This window comes from Hakea prostrata, chromosome 10, assembly GCF_041222555.1.
Source record: "Hakea prostrata isolate BN-2017 chromosome 10, UWA_Hpros_2, whole genome shotgun sequence".
Taxonomy (NCBI): Eukaryota; Viridiplantae; Streptophyta; class Magnoliopsida; order Proteales; family Proteaceae; genus Hakea; species Hakea prostrata.
This window is the reverse complement of record NC_142609.1, coordinates 4,824,196-4,842,163: the sequence shown is the minus strand read 5'-3', so window position 1 is coordinate 4,842,163 and position 17,968 is coordinate 4,824,196. Positions and strand designations below refer to the sequence as shown.

The following is a 17,968-nucleotide window of genomic DNA, read 5'->3' as shown; positions in this document are numbered from 1 at the left end:
CACACATTTTTTTATAAAAATAGGTAAATTATTGATAATGCTATTTTTTCCAACAAGATACAGGTAAATTGAAGCATCAGTACAAAAAAAAAATACACATGACTTCAACCTTAAAAAGTCAGATGCAAACCAAAATTTTTTTTATTAGGTAAGAGATGCAAATCAATGGTAGTTAGTTACCTTACTAACTATAGACATTATATTTACAATATAAAATCAAATAACAAAAATTGCAGAAGAAATAAAGAAACAAAGAATATAAAATCAAATAAAAGATAACAAAAAAAAAAAAAAAAAAAGAGAAAAAGAGAAACAATAAATAAATTGAAAAAGAGAAAGAGTACCTAATTCTGGAGAAGATTTTTTTCCAAATTTTCCTTAACCTACGCTTATAGAAAGGGAAGAATAAATAGGAAGAAAGAAATAGAAGAGAATAAATAGGAATAAAAGAGGAGCGGGGAGATATGAGAGAATAAATAGGGATTGAGGAGTTAGTTTCTAATTAGAAATGACATTTTGAATATCTAATAAGATTTTCTTTCAAAAATTTCCTTTAACCCACGTTTATAGAAAGAGAAGAGAATAAATAGGAAGAAAAGATGAGAGAGAGAAGAGTGGGGAGAATAAATAGGGATTGAGGAGTTAGTTTAATTAGGGATGACATTTATACCCATTATTTTACTTTTTAAAATTGTTCTCAATATTGGGGGGGGGGGGGTCAAATAGTGATATTTCACATGTGAGTAGAGAAAAAAAGTGAAAAAATGAAGGAAATTAATATAAAAAATTCAAAAATTAAAGGAATTATTAAAAAGTTTGATAAATCCGGGGGGGGGGGGCTGCCCCTTAATGTGTTCGCCACTGGTCATCTGAACTAGAGAAAACTCGCAATCCCTATGAATGGAAGACATAGGAGACTCTTCAGATGTATCAGACAAAGGAGATATGGGATCAGCCATCGCAAGAACAAATCACTCAAATTTACAAACATACCCTTGGTACAATTTGAATTTACGAAAAAGTCCCTAAAACTCTGAATTTACGAAAAAGTCCCTGAAATTTCTCGAATTTACCAAAAAGTCCTTGAATTTTTTTGTTTTATGGAAAAAGTTCCTAGAAATTTTCGAATTTACAAAGCAGCCCCCCAAACTATTTAAATTTATGAATATCTCCCTGTGAATGCATCGAATGAAAGAGGTGAAAAAAATCAATACGATTTGGAGGTGCAAAGTGAATGGGACCATCACTTTGGAGGTGGGGAGTTCAGATACAATTGACAAAGTGAAAACCAAGATCTAAGACAAGGAAGGAATTTTTCCGGACCAGCAGCGTCTGCTCTTTGTTGGTAAGCGGCTGGAAGTTCTTTTGAAGGTTCTGCATTTTCTAGAGTTGAGAAGGGCATCAGCAAAGGCAGCGGGTGCAGCGGGTAAAAAAGCAGCGATGGCAGCAGGTGCAGAGGTAAAAAAGGAGCGATGGTAGCAGGTGCTTCCCTGGCAGCCAGGCGTGCTCTGAAATCAAGATGAATGAGGCTCCATGTGGCCAAGATTGCTAAAAAAACAGCAATATCAATAGTGGCAGCGAGGGAAATCAAGAGAAAAAAAGTTCCCTCTTTCTTCTCTAATCAAACATTAGGCTTTGATACCATGCTGTAATGTGAAGAATTGCTCTAAAGTTATTTATTCATAAACCCCAATAGGGTATTTATAGTTACAATCTAGTAAAGTCCTACACTAAGTAAAAATTAACTCTAGACTTATTAGGAAAAACCGAAACCTATTCTAATTAGAAAATCTCAGTCCATGCTTTCAACACAAACAAAGACAGAGTTAGGGTTGTATTGGATGAGGTAGTAAGGCCTTTTGTTGGAGTTGGGGATGATGATGTTGATCCCATTGATGTAGAGACAGCTGCAGAGGCTAGGGGTTTATGCCAAGAGATGGCATAGAGTAAGGCATCATTGGTATAGGAGTAGGAGAGCGGAAAAGGTAGTGCAGGAGTTGGTACCTCTAGAGTTGGACCATCTAGGTCAGGTGGTGTGTTTAGTTTATTTAGGAGATCACAGAGTCAGAAGCTCCACCATCATCAATGCCTACACGAGAGGATCCTATTCTGGAGTGGTCAGTAGAGGTGTTTAAAATGAAGGGCGTAAGACAACCTAAGATCAGAGTGCATAGAAGGACATGAAGGGGCATGTTAAAGAATCTATTGTGAAGTGGATGCTCTTTAACTATATCCCAACTAGCACCACACAGGGCCCCTTTTACTGGACAACGATTGACTCCATTGTAGAGGTTGATCCAGGTTACCAAGGTCCCACCCCTTATGACATAATGAATTTGTATCTACCACCATAGAGGTTAGAGAGATGACTACATTGCAAGGATGAGGTCCTTCTAGGAGAGTTATGGGGTAACCTTAATGTCTAATAAACGGACCGGTCTAACAAGAAAATGTACCATCAAATTTATGTTATACTTTGATGGGCAGACAGTTTTCTTGAAAACAATGGATGCATCTAAAGAAGTCAAGGATCATAGGTATGTCCGTAGACTCTTGTAGAATGGAGTGGAAGATGTGGGGTGAGAAATGTTCCCATCGGTATCAATGTACAACAAGGAAGAAAAATTGACCAAAACAGGCATTTCAACCTTGCAAAAGGCCAAACTTTTGATGTTTCAGTCGAAATTTCAGTCGAACTGGACACTTTTTTTCTGGAAATTGGAACTTCAATTTCGGGCCTCATATGGACTCAAAATGATTTGGATTCTTGCATACTATCTATTTCAAGCATAATAAAAACAATAGAAGTAGTTTTTTGCCACAAAACAAAACAAAAAAAAAAAACCATTGAAAATTTAGCATTCAAGTATACTAGCAAATGATTGGTTCCGACAAGTGCAAACTGTATTGCATACAGGCATGGAATAATCAGCATACATGAATTTTTTGGTAGAATTGTTACATATACAAGTCTACAAAATAAAATGACCGACTAGATCAAGTAATGGTGTCTCACATATATTAAGTTGAAGTTTATATATCATATATACATAAAATAAAAATACATAATTTTAGAAAATAATTATTAAAATAAAAAATAAAAAAATGTAGCAAATAATAAAAATATAAGTTTAATAAAACACAATTATAGATCATAGTCCTAGGCTAAACATATATTAATTTCAAGGTAATACAAGATCATTTAAGGCATGAACAAAACAAAAATAAGAAAGGGGAATTTTGGAACTGTTGGGTATGGCTCATGATTCACATTCTATTGTTGCCGGAGTTTCCTTTGTAGCTGTTGTGGTTTAGGAGGTGTTTGGAGGCAAAAAATGAGCATGAGAGGTGTTTGAAGACAAAGGAGTCGTGGAAATTAGTTGAAAATGGTATAGAAATCAATAAAAACTAAGGAAAAACAAGTTTGAATGTTGAAATGGTCGAAATTTTGGTCGAGATGGTCGAAATCTCCGAAATTTGGGTCAAAATTTGACACTTTTCCGAAATAATTGGGATTTCGTTTCTTTTTTTAAAAATGCAAACATTTCGATTGAAATTTCAACAATTTCAGTCGAATTTTCTTCGATGTACAACACATAGTCCACAAGTAGCTCAAAGAGCCACAAAACTCGTTTGCCCCGTTTTGTCTAAGGCTTTCACCAAATATCCTTCACACCGGTGTTAGGGTAATTGTATTACAAATTCTATAAAACACAAAAATGAAATTGCAATACAATTGAAAGATGAAGATCATTAGCCAATCTGGAGAACTTGATGTTGCAATCGAACGAACCACCGATCAATGAGGTTGAGTCACACCTTGAGTGTTGTCTTTAAGGTAATTGATGCACCCTACTACCAAGGGTTCTTCGCACCACCACCTCCAAGATAAAACAACCTCCAACTAGAAGATGAGGTAGTTCTTCTAGTCCCTTTAAGGAGCCAAAAGCTAGAGCACAACACTTAGACAACTTAAAGAAAGAAATGAACTTTGTAAAACAAATAATGTGAGTGTAAGGATTGTTTCTATTACACTAGTTCTTCTAGTCCCTTTAAGGAGCCAAAAGCTAGAGCACAACACTTAGACAACTCAAAGAAAGAAATGAACTTTGTAAAACAAATAATGTGAGTGTAAGGATTGTTTCTATTACACACCACATGCAAGGAAGGGTTGGGCTTATATAGGCTGAATTGGGTCATTGAATCACAATGACTCACCTCCTCACAAGGGGGAGAATCAATTCTCCACTAATGGAGAATCAATGGGCTTGTCCCTCCTCCACTAATGTGAATAAACAACATTGACTTAACCTCCCCACTACTTGGAGAAGTAACTCTCATATTCACCTCTTTTGAATGAATTGGATTTTATCCATTCAATAACCTTAATCCCACTCATGGTAATGACCATGAATGGTCATGAAGTTGAAATGAGAATTGAAGGTCAAGAGTTAGAATTTGAGTAAATTCCACCCTTCAAGTAAGCCCACCTTATCACTATGATCAAGACCTTTAAGACCCATGACCAATATCATGAAGAGCCTCATAACCAAGGTCATGAAGGGCCTCCTTTACTCATGGTGCCTCATTGCCACCCTTATCTCATGGGTCCCACACACTAACAAAATAATTAAAGAAAAGAAATGCAAAAACTAATTTTGAAACTTAATATAGATTTTAATAAAAAACCTAACAACCAGCCTCCTGGAATTAAGGGCTCCTACTAGAAACAAGCGAAAGGGGGCCAATGATTTGGCAGTCAACATTTCGATGAATCAGTGCTAAACCCTGATGCTTGGGAGAAGCCATGCCCTTATACAGATTGTTATAGATAATGGTAGCAATTTTACGAAGGCCATGGAATGATGATGAGTAGCACCAGATACAACTTATTCTGGACACCATATGCTGCCCATTGCATTGATCTCATGTTGAAGGATAATGGAATAATCAAGATTTTGCAGGGTGTAATTCAAAAGGCAAAATAGGTCACAAACTTATCTACAATCATAGTTACAACCTGGACATGATGAGGGAGAAATGTGGTGGTGACTTAGTGCGACTTGGTATCACCAGATCCGCTACGAATTACATTTCTCTGAGGAGTAAAGAGAGCAAGCAATCTAAGCTGAGATCAATATTTGCATCAGAAGGTTGGTGTTAGTGGAGAGGGTCTAACACTTAATGTGGTTAGCAAGCATTGGCTACCATTTCATTGGATGAATTTCGGAGACAGTTGGGGCATGTAGTGAAGTTGATGAACCCAATTATAAAGGCCTTACATTGGGTAAACTCTTCTTTGAAGGGGCCTACTATTCCCCATTTGTGTGCTGCCATTGAAGCGATATGGGGGTGTGCTATATACCATAAGTTCAAGACACATGAAGACATTCCTAAAGATTATCGATGATCGATGGACCGCACATCTCATGTATCCACTGCATAAATTTGGTAAGTAATAGTTATTTATGCAATATTCTAGTAATAGTTATTTTATCCTACCCTATATCTAATTGTGAATTGTAAATTGTGCAGCTTACGATCTTAACCTTTAGTACCAATATTGCAAAAGATTGGGGTCAAATACAGATTTGAAAGAAGTGGTGAAGAAGGTGGTTATGAAGTTGGAACTAGATCCCAAGGTCCCATGCTATGATCCATTAGTGACTTTGAGGTGAGATAGTTTGGACTTGGGAGTTCCATTTGGAAGAAGTTAGTAATGTCAATAACTCTTAACCGTTATTACAAGATTGTAGTTCAAGAATTTTAAGGATGGATTTGGTCATTTCAAGTGGCGGAGCCACGTTGGGGCCAAGGGGGGCCATGCCCCCCCTGGATTTTTAAAAATTTGAAACACTACTATATTTTTTTCTTATTTCTCTCACTTCACATGTGAAATACTACTATTTGCCCCCCCTCCAAATTAAAAATAAAAGTTTAAGATAAAGATGATGGGTATGGATGTCATTCTTAATCATTATCTAATGGTTATCATTAAAACCCCTACTTTTAAGGAATAAAGGGTTAAATTCTAACTAAAAACTAACTCACATGTCATGAATATCTCCCTATTTATTCTCTCATATTTTCATTCCTAGTTATTCTCTCATGAATCTCCTGTTTTGTTCCCTATTTTTTTCTTTTTTTTTTTTTTTTTTTTTTTTGGAGTTTTTCTAAATATTCTCCACAATTATCAGGTATTCCATATTCACTCTCTCTTTCTCAAGTTGTTCTTCTCTCTCTCTCACCCATGATTTTACTAGTAAGCATAACTGAAAGTTTGAATTCTACTAATAGCGATTTAAATCTAGTTAGAATTCATCCATTGATTTCCTTTTTTTTTAGTCCCTAAACTTTCTTCTAAGATTTCAATTCCTATTCATAGAAATTTAAATGTCGTTTAAAATTTCAGCCATCAATTTTATCAAATCTAATTGTAATCATTTAATTTTATTTTTGAATCCCTAAACTTTATACTAAAGTTTCGATTTTTATTAATAACAATTTAAATTTTAAGTTTTATTAGTTAGATATAATTATAATCATTGAATTTTTTTATTTTTTATTTTACTTAATTTATGTAAATTGACTATTTTCCCATACTTAGTTAATAGAGTTCATATCTATCTTTTTTCCTACAATTTCTCCCACAATTTTGGCCTCTATGCTTTATTTCAATATATTTTTTATAATTTACTTATAATTGTGTTATTTATATAGTCCTCCTATTAATTTACCTAAATTTTTAATGTGAATCCCACGTCGAAAACTCAGAATGTAATAAAGTAATTCAAAGATGGGACCCACAGTGGGTCCCGCATTGGCCCACATATTATGTATGGTAAAAAGACATTAGTGTTCGCCCCCCCCCCCCAATGTTCAATCTTGGCTCAACCCTGGTCATTTCAGTCAAAAGTTGCGGTTCATGGCTGGACATGCAATGATTCTGGTTAGATCAATAACTCTACATCATTACTACATTTTAAAAATGAGTAAATTATCTAATAAGTGATAAATGTATCCTTTTGTTTTAATGGAACTAAGTGGCAAGGTTGAGGTGAGATAGTTTGGACTTGGGAGTTCCATTTGAAGAAGTTAGTAATGTCAGTAACTCTTAACCGTTATTACAAATGATTGTAGTTCAAGACTCAACGGATGGATTTGGGTCATTTCGGTCAGATGTTGCAGTGCATGGCTGGACATGTAATAATCCTGGTTAAAATGAATAACTCTAACTCATTATTACATTTTACAAAAGAGTAACTTATCTAATAAGTGATAAATGTATCTCTTTGTTTTAATGGAATTGAGTGGTGAGTCCTATATTGTGGGAGTACAGAGAACCTGAGGCAAGTGATGATCAAGGTCTTCTCTCATATTTGCTCCACATCTGGAAATGAAAGGAACTGGAGCATCTTTTCCTTGATCCACTCGAGGAGGAGTAATAGTTCCCAACGCCTTAATGACTTGTCTATGTGCACTATAATATGATGTTGAGGCTCCAACACATATGCATAGGCTTAAGGGAAATGGGCAGAGGATACCATTGATCCCGTAGTCTTTCAAGTGGTCTATGATGATGAAGACCCAATTGTGGATGGGTGAGGGATAGAGGTGAGCCACTATTGGATCTGCCTAGAAGGAGGCTAAACCTAGTTACATCAAGAGGCTAGCATTGATGTAGATGAGTTCATAGCTGATGAGCATCGTGTACATGCTCAATAGTAGTGATTGTTCCTTTTGTGGCATCAGGTGGAGCTAGTGTGGATGGTGAGGATTGGTCCATGGACCGGTGGTGAGTTTGGTGATGGTGGTGATAAGGCTCAACCTTCCGAAGTTGGACGGGACCCAGACCTCCTAGACAAGTTAGGACTTATATTAGGGATAATGGTGGAGACTCTCCTACTATAGGAGCCGAGATTAGCATTAATGAAGGCACTGATGGTGGTGATGGTGGTGGTGGTGGTCGTGGTAATGGTGTTGGTGGTGGTGGACTTCTAGAACAATATGCGATACTATTGCTAAAGTCGTTGAGCCCCATTAGATTTATTGGGGAGTCACAATTTACACATGCCACCTAGGATATGCACCATAGTGGCATACCTCATCATAGGGGTAGGCCCTCCCTTAGGATTAGGGTTACTCCATAGGGCCCTGTGGCTAGTTCCACCCATCATGATAGATGGACATAGACATTGAGAGCTTATCGAGCTCTATCTATGACATCAATATAAGAACCATTGGTAGGATTTCATCTCGAAGGGGCTCATAGCAGAGTGGGTCATGTTTTAACTCATACTGTCAAATGGTTGGGATGGGAAGGCTTGTTCCATCTTGTTGGAAAATGCCATGTCAGCATTGCCACATCAGCCTCCATTAGTTTTGATGATGACAAACACAAATTACTAATGTCTACATTAAGTTGTGATTGTCCAACTCATTACTAAAATAAGTGGACCAAATCCGACTCATTGGACCAAACTTATCGGATGCTCAAGCCCAAGTCAAGATCATAATCTTGGATAAGGAATGAAGGTCAAGATGAGTGTCAAGATCAAAGCATAAGAGGATGTGAAAACCGAGTCAAGTTCAAGACTTAGATGAATTCAGGACTTAGGACACATCCACATGTACTCATATGTAATCGCATTAAATTACATGCATATCATGTCACTAGACTGACCTAGGACATATTAGGAGAGTGTATGAGGCTTGGGGTTGGCTAGAAAGACCAAAAACCAAATCAAGTCCCTATCTACAATTCTTGTGCACTTTGTGTTGTAGACGGATGTCCGGCTCAAATGGTCATCCATCTGGTCACAGAGAGCCAGACGAAATTTCTGTCTGGTCCTGACTTAAGCCCAACGGCTATTTTTTAAGCAGATATCCATCTAATCCAGATGGACGTCCGTCTGGACTGAAATTTCACAAAAATTTCTATCTATTGGGAGGTTGGGCCAGGCAATTGAATGCCATCTTTATAAGCCCAATCACCCCCATTTGAGAGGTTTTACCTTGCCTATTGAGCATTTACTATCTTACAACTCTCAAAGCTCTCAAATTAATGAACAAGCATTGATCACTTGCCTACCAACTTCACTCAACTTTGAAGGACATTCCAAAGTTGTCAAGCAAGCTCATTGGAGTGAAGCTTGGAGTGATTGAAGGCCATTGGGACTTCACCACATCTCTTAAGTACTCAATCATCATTGCATCACACTCACACAAGGAGTAAAGTGTCACACTCCTTGTTAGGTAACACTTTCCAATTCCTCAAATTGTATTTTTGTTCAATTCTAGTCTAGGTTGATTAGAATTGGTAGAGGGTGCTCTTGCCCTACTTAGAACAAAGATTGTAAAGGGTGCTCTTGCTTTACTTAGAACAAACATTGTAAAGGGTGTTCTTACCCTATTGAACATAGATTGTAAAGGGTTTGATCTTTACCATTGTATTGAAAGAGAATCACTAGTGGAATGATCTTTTGAAGCCAAGAGAGGAGTGGACGTAGACTTGCAAAGTCAAACCATCATAAAACAATTGTTTTGTGGATTGATTGCATTATTTTATTATCATTGAAATTCATAATTTATCTTGTATTTGCAATTAAATTGAAAAATTAGGCAAGTCCACTAGTTGCAACCTATTCACCCCCCCCCTTCTAGGTTGCCTTAACACATCTTATTCTAGTGTTTACAATGGGTCCTCTTATTCAAAGTCATAGTCTGAATCACAGTATGGTGGCACGGGATCTTCCTTCATTGGTGACATGTTCTTCCTTGTCCCTGTCCCTGCACACCAGCCAGTGTATACATGCCTGTATGTACATCTGCATCATATGATCCTTATGATAGGTATGGTGGCCAGTACATCTCAGACTTCACAGTATGGTGACCCATATAATAGGATTGGTTTTCTTCACTATGCTAATGGTGCTACATACATGGAGGTGGTGTCCGTCGGTATTTCTTAGCTTCTATGTCATGGGATGCATGTGGAGTAAGCATCGGGTCAAAGGGACATGTAGTGGGATTGTGCTAGGTCAACACAACAACTTTTACTTGACTGGGTCTCACTAATTCATGTAACTTATGTTATGAATTTTGAACTATGATTGATGTGGCTAATGGAGTTGCAGCCTGTTCATCGTAATTGTAATTGCATACTGAGTATTGAGTCTAGCCTGTTATGACTTCTTGAATTCTACTTGTTCTTGTATTTGTTCTTGCATTTTAATGAAAGTTTCAACATTCTCATGCAGTCCACTTCCATCTGCATGTAGCCAAGCATGTGTTGTAGCCTTATAGGTTTTAGTAAAAAAAATTATCATTGTCATAGTTTTTATTGGCCTCAAATTAGGCTGTACCCCAAAAATCAGACAAAAAACTTCTAAAACCCACCAAAACATGGTACATCATTGTATCATGCTTGCCAGAATTTTGGCAAATTTTCAGTGTCTCGGTTGTCTCGACCATATTGAGGCGAGATTTAGAACACTGGTTATAATCAGCCCATGGATTGTTTTCACTTAGGTATACTTTTGAGTTTTCAATTTTGACCTTAGGTAATAGAGCCTTATTAGGAATATTATTTTTTCTCCTCTTTTTCTTTTCTTTTTGTTTATAAAAAGGAAGGCTATCCCAATAGATTGATTATTGATTGAATGAAGAAAAATAAAGGACTTTACTTGCGGTGGAAAATCTCTTTTGAACTAACTCGCATCTCCCTTCTCCACTTCTAGCCTTGTTGCCTCTTCTTTCTTCTTTCTTCATTATTTTTCTTTTCTTTTCGTTTCTCTTGGCACTCTCTACCATCCTTTTCTACTTCTTTCTTTCCCTCTTCTTTCATAGAAGATTTTCGTCCCCGTTTTCTTCGATGCATTGAGAACACTTCATTTCATCTTCTTGTTTGTAGCAGAAACTTTGAAGTCTTGAACTACTTCTTAAGTAACTTTGTGTCTTTATACATGTATTGCATAATAATGTCTCATGAAACTCAAACAAGGTGCAGAATAGGCAATTCAAGGTTTGATCTTTACTACTAAGTAGAAACAAAAGGACCAAATTAGATGCTCTTACTTTCTTCTTGTTTTTTTCCCTTCGATTTGAATATTAAAATAAGTGTATGAAGCCTATAACAACCTTCCCTTAAATTTTCAGTGCCAACCACGACCATTGCCCACCAAAACGTCATTTGTTCTGAAATGGAAAAGAAATGCACATACCCACGGAGATCTCACCGATTTCTATGGAAACTTGACTTAGTTGAGATAGTTGTTATAAACGAGCTAATGGGGGACAGCATAGAGAAGAAAGGGAGAAGAAGGGTTAAGAAAGGGAGAAGCAGGAGAAACCCGAGAAGAATCAGACATGAAGAAGGGGAAGAATGAGAAGAGCACTCATAAGAAGAACAAGAGGAGAGGAAAGAGAGAAAGTGGGGGGCTGCAAACTCACAATGCTAAAACTTCAATTCATTTTTTCTATTTCCTGCTCAATAAGCTGATAAAAATTTTTAAATAATAAAAGAGACATACTTGGATACGAAAACAACTATAATAGGATTAGTGGTGATTTAAAACTAACAAAAATGTTGATTCTACTAGGACACTTAGGAATTTAAAACTAACCAAAACTGATCCTAGATATCCTACCAGAATTAAAATTTTAATTACATAATTATCCCAATAAACAAATACCAAAATCCTAAATATCTCTAAAACTAACAGTTTCCTATTTTATCTCCTTGCAAATTGAACTTAGGGCCCACCAAATTTGAATTTTCTCTCTTTGTAAGCCGGACTTGGTGCCCACCAAATACGGAAAACTATCTGCTGGATTACTGTTCACATTGTCTTAGTGTAAACGCTTTAGCTTTTGGTTGTGCTGCATCACGAGCTTTAGACCTTCCTCCCAACACCTTACAAACGTGTGACTGTTGCCAATGCGAGAACAGATGATCTTTAATATTGTGATAGAACACCATAAGATTACTATTTCTCCATGGGCACATTGTTGCCAGCATTAATCTCTGTTCCCCTATAAGTGCCCCCTACTCTTTTTCAATTTTATGGGGAATGATGTACGCTTCACCTATTCTCATGCATCCATTAATGTTTGGGAATTGTAACCACCAGCATTACTACCCTGGATTTCTTGAAAGCTGGTGCACACCACTTAAGAATCATTTAGGCTTAGGGCCATAAAAATGTGAGTATCTTGCTTGTTCTTGGCAGCCTCCCCTTTGCCATAGGATAACTTATTTATTTATTCATTTATCAAATGAAGCCAAATGTTATTTTGCACCCCTCTGATATATTTGCGCAATTTTCCATTCAGAATGACTAGGGACAAAAAGAAAAAAAAAAAAAAGACCTGTAATTGAAGTTCTCTCATTACTTCTGCTCAAATTATTGTTTGGTGGTCTTGTATTCTGTTTTTTTGTTTTTTGTCCAAGTTACTTATTTCTTCTTGATTTGAATTGGACAGGGATGAAGGGAAATTAGTAAAGCTAGTTGTTGCAGACATATCTAATAAATTGAGAAAAGGCTTCCAAATTGTTTCAGATGTCCTAATTGGAATCCAGTCTCATGTAGAAAAAATGATGAGTTTATTAAACATTGAATCTGAAGATGCAAAGATTGTGGGAGTTTTGGGGCTTGGTGGGGTTGGTAAGACAACCATTGCCAAGGTTGTCTATAATAAAATCTTGCATCACTTTGAAGGTTGTGCCTTTCTAGAAAATGTTCGAGAAACATCTCAACATTATGGGGGGCTTGTTGATTTGCAAAAGCGGCTTGTCTCTGCTATTCTTGAAAGGTGCAAGCCTCAACATCACTGATAAAGATGATGGAATTAATGAGATTGGAGAAAAACTTCGCGCAATAAGAAGGTTCTTATTGTACTTGATGACGCAGATGAAAAAGTTCAATTAGATGCATTAGTAGGGGAGCGTGATTGGTTTGATTCGGGTAGCAGGATTATAATCACAACAAGAAATGAGCATCTCTTGACTAAGCATGGAGTCAATGAGGTATATGAGCCCAATGAAATGAATCTAGATCAATCTCTTCAACTGTTTTCCAGGCATGCCTTTGGAAGGGACCATCCTCCGGAAGATTATCTCAATCTTTCAAAAGACATTGTAGCAAATACTGGAGGGCTTCCATTGGCTGTTGAGGTTATAGGTTCATCTTTACCTCCTATGAGAAAACCAGTTTGGCAAGATACACTGAAGATGTTGCAAGATAATATTCTTCACGATAAGGTTCGGCAAAAGTTAAAAATAAGTTACGATGTCTTAAATGAGTTTGAGAAAGAGATATTTCTTGACATCGCTTGCTTTTTCTCAGAAATGGATAAAACTATTGCATGTTTCATATGGCAACAATGCAACCTTTACCCTGAAGCAGGAGTTGAGGCTCTTCGCCAAAAGTCTTTGGTAAAGATTGGTGAAAACAATGAACTAAAGATGCATGATCTGCTTAGAGATCTTGGAAAGGAAATTATCCGTCAAGAGAACCCTGTGTCGGGCCAGCGTAGCAGGTTGTGGTCCAACAAGGAAGCCTTGGGCGTATTGGATAAAAAGGAGGTAGGTTCTCATGGTCAGTAAACTTAATTTTATGCTTCTAATCATTACTGATGCTTGCAAGCATGAGCTACCACATATTTCCACTTTACGCACTTGTTATTAATAGATGAATTTTGCTAGATGTAATACCTAGGAACAGCAGGAAGAATAGGAATGACATGGTTAGCTAATTGTTGTATGGTAGTGATGGACAATTGGACATTGTAGGGCCCATACCATCAAGGATCTTTCACTCATTTCAATTGTGAGTTTCAGCTCTATACGAACATATAAAGGAAATATTATTAAAAGATACAAGAATACAGATACAAGGATGTCACAAACCTATATAGTCTAGTACTAAGTTCTGTGACATTTTTTTCTTCTGTTTTTACACCTTTGGGTGCACACTATTGGTCTATACAACTGCTCATCTAGGGTTAAAGTTTCACAAATAAGACTTGGTAGGGGTTCTTTACAGTGTTATCTTACCAGATCCATTGTATGAAATTGATAAAACCCAGAGTCCACCAAAACACCTAAACATTAGGAAGTTTCAGTTATGAGAATTTTTGTGCTCACATAAAGTTGTTTGTTGTAGGGAACTGATAAAGTTAAAGGGTTGTGTATTGATTTTGGAGGTAGTTCAAGAAGCCTACGCCGTTTGATGAGTGAAGGATTTACAAACATGACTAAACTCAGGTTACTCCAAGTTGATTATGCAGACTTTGCTCCAGAACTCTGTGCCTTCTTTTTCAGAACTGATATGGTTTAGATGGAAAGGATGCCCTCTGGAATCCATGCTAACAAAATTTTATCCGGTGAACCTTGTTGTCCTTGATTTGTCGTATAGTCTTGTTACAAAGAACTGGAAGGGTTGGAACCACATCAAGGTCTTAAAGAAATTTCTTTCTGTTTTGGTGAATGTAATCAATCATGAACTTAATTTTTCTTAAAGAAAATGCCTGATTGTTTGTTTTTCCTTGCAGGTGGCAAAAAATCTAAAAGTCCTGAACCTGACAGGGTGTCAGTATCTCAGGCAGACTCCTAAACTAGGAAATTGTTCCTTGGAGGTCTTGATTCTTGAAAATTGTGAAAATTTAGGTCATATTCATGAATCCATCAACTATCTTGAGGGGCTAGTCACCTTGAATATGAGGGGATGCAGCAAACTTGAGGATCTCCCATATGAAATTGGGGGGTTGACTTCTCTCAGAAACCTCAACTTGCATCAGTGCGAAGGACTTGCCAAGTTACCCGATTCTATAGGTTTACTGGAAAACTTAGAGACTTTTGATGCCAGCTTTTGTTCCATCAATGATAAAGGAATTCCAGAGGCTTTAGGGTGGCTATCCTCTTTAGAAATCTTGAAACTTGGTGGGAATAATTTTCATAGACTGCCAGTGACGGTTTCAAGCCTTTCCTCACTCCAAACACTTGATTTAAGATTCTGCAACAACCTGAAATCACTACCGGAACTTCCTTCAAGTTTGAAAATTTTAAATGTTCTCAGATGCGGCTTGACATCATTCCCAAGGCCTTCCAACCTGACAAATGTAGAGGTGTTGTGCTTTGATGATTGTGAAAAGTTGCTGGAGATGCCAGATTTGGTAGGGTTGACAAATTTAAAGAAATTAATTCTTGATAATTGTCAGAGCTTAACAGAGATTGGAGGCCTCACAGGGTTGGATTCCCTGGAGCTGTTGATAGTGAAGAACTGTGGATCATTAGTAAGAATTGGGAGAATATCCAGCTTGAGAAAACTAAAGGACTTAACGATTCACCGACTGCATCATGTTATCTGAGTTTTGGGGCCCGGGGGGGTTTTTTTCTTCTGCGCTCCTCCCCTTCACGGGGTCCTTTTTTTTAAAAAAAACCCCAAAATTTTTGCTTGAAAATTAAGGTTTTTGAAAAAAGGCGCAAAGTTATCTGAGATTGAGGGACTTGTGGGATTGGATTCGCTGGAGCTGTTTACAATGAATATTCTTCAATCCTTGAGAAAAATTGGGAAGATATCTGGCTTGAGAAAACTGAAGGAGTTAAGGCTCACAAACTAGTCAATTTTATCTGAGATTGAGAGCCTGGAGGGACTCGACTCCCTAGAGCTGTTGATTATAAAGGAGTGCAGACTATTAAGAAAAGTGCCGATGCTGTTTGATTTGAAAAAACTAAGGGAATTGGAAATTGAAGGCTGCAGCTTAATTGAGCTTGCAGGCCTTGTGGGATTGGATTCCCTGGAGATATTGACAATAAAGAATTGTCGATCATTGATGCTAATAGAACGGTCGAACTTGAAAAAGCTGAGGGTATTGAGAATGGAGTATTTAGAGATATCCGTGATTCAGGGCCTTGAAGAATTAGACTCTTTAAAGATGTTGACAATTAAGTCGTGCCAATCATTGTATAAAATGCCAAATTTGTCTGCCTTGAAAAAACTAAGGATGTTAGAAATCTGGGACTGCGGGAACTTACGTTGGATTGACCTTGAGGACCTTAAGAATTTGATTTCTTTGGAGAAACTGAGCCTGCATGGTTGCCCATTGATTCTGTTAAATTGGTCGACTGTAGATTGTAATATTACCAAAATTGAAGGTCAGCCCAGATTGGAGTTTTTAGAGACATTGGAAATTAAGGGGTGCACGATAGAAAGATTAGATCTCTCCTACTTGAGAAGCCTGAAGCATCTATCCATTGCCGTCTGCCACAATCTAAAGGAGATTCAATGCCCCGTCAGACTGGAATATTTAGAAAGGCTAGATATTTCGTGCAATTCTGTGAAAAGCTTTCCCGATGTCTCAAACTTCAGAAACTTGAAGCATCTATCAGCTGCAAATCTAAACAAGTATGAAGGCCTTGATGCTCTGGAATCTTTAGAGAGTTTGGAATTTTCTCGGTGCCGCTCTATGGTAAGATTGCAAGATCTCTCCAACTTGAAAAACTTGAAGCGTCTATCCACCACCCACTGCTACTGTCTAAAAGATGTTCAAGGCCTAGTTGGACTGGAATCTTTAGAAACGTTGGGTTTTTATTGGTGCTTTGATCTGGAAAGCCTTCCAGATCTCTCGAACTTCCGAAACTTGAAGTACCTTTATACTGCCTACTGTTTCAAGCTGAAGGAGGTTCAAGGCCTCGATGTATTGGATACTCTAGAGGTTTTGGATTTTTCTTCGTGCAGGTCCATGGAAAGATTACCAGATCTCTCCAACTTGAGAAGCTTGAAGCATCTATCCACATCCAACTGTTACGAACTGAAGGAGCTTCAAGGCGTAGATGGATTGGAATCTTTAGAGTCATTGGATATTACTGGGTGTGTGTTTAAGGTTCGCCCAGACCTATCAAACTTAAGAAACTCGGGAGTCCCACTCCCCTAGTTTGACCGGAGTAGAGGAGCCTTGATCGTGGGAGAGGACAGACGAGGACAGGTTTATAATCACAAACTATATGGGCCTATAGGATTAGGTGATGATATTTTTTTATTTTTTACTTGTGAGCCCTCTGTAGTTTGTGGTTGTAACTTGTAAAGCCATCGGGAGAATGCTCTCGGGGTTCACATCCTCTACAATTCCCACTCTGTAATTTTTTGTAACTTCTATCTAAGATTGCAACACATGGCAACTAATTATCCAAGGGTTAGAATTAAAACCAACTTAGGAACTAAATCTAATAAACCTCTAAAATGCCAATGGAGGGTTAGTGGAGTGGTTATAAATCTCACTTCTCAGTGTAGAAGGTTGTGGGTTCAATCTTGTCGGCGGCATATGTAGTATATCCATCCCCAATTTTCTTATATATAAAGCACCTTTATTGGAATTTATTAAGATAATTAAGAAATTAGACGCCCAAGGGCAATATTGGAAACTCACTATTAGGGCGGTTACAAAATAGGGTTATATATTTTGATAACCACCGCATAATTGAGTAAGTGATTCATTCGTACGAGATTTCTGCCAGAGAAACGGCGGCTCCCATCTCTCTCTCTCCCTCTCTCCAAGAACAGGAAGGAGAAACCCGTTGGTGGTTTCCTTCCTTTGCATTAGATCATTCTTCCATCTTCTTTCTACACGGCATTTGGGTTGTGGAAATAATTCCCTTTTCTAGTATTGTGGAATCACCGCGGTAGAGCTTTGGTGGTGGAACGAGAACGTGGATCCAGATTTACTTCCGTTGCATATACTTCATATTTGGGAAAACGAATCCAAGTAAAGATCTTTCCCAATCAATTAATTGAATTGATATACTTGGAGTATTACCAACATTGGCATCAGAGTCGTGGTTCCTACGATTCTCGGTTCCTCCCCATTGTTTATTTTCATTGTATGGTTCTAATGGGAGGATCAAAGGCTTATAATAACCCATGGAGAATCTAGGGTTTAATAGGAAACCCATGGGAAATTGATAGGGTTT

General features: G+C 37.5%; 1 pseudogene across 1 annotated transcript in view; it reads left to right on the top strand.

Annotated features, from left to right (window-relative positions):
- Positions 1 to 17,333, top strand: part of LOC149001635 (TMV resistance protein N-like) — a 40,600-nt pseudogene extending 23,267 nt beyond the window's left edge. Inside the window, exons 2-5 of the transcript XR_016170116.1 lie at positions 12,484 to 13,585; positions 14,166 to 14,457; positions 14,554 to 15,360; positions 15,490 to 17,333. The product of XR_016170116.1 is annotated as a TMV resistance protein N-like (transcript). The remainder of the gene's footprint in view (positions 1 to 12,483; positions 13,586 to 14,165; positions 14,458 to 14,553; positions 15,361 to 15,489) is intronic.
- The last annotated feature ends 635 nt before the right edge of the window (positions 17,334 to 17,968 follow it).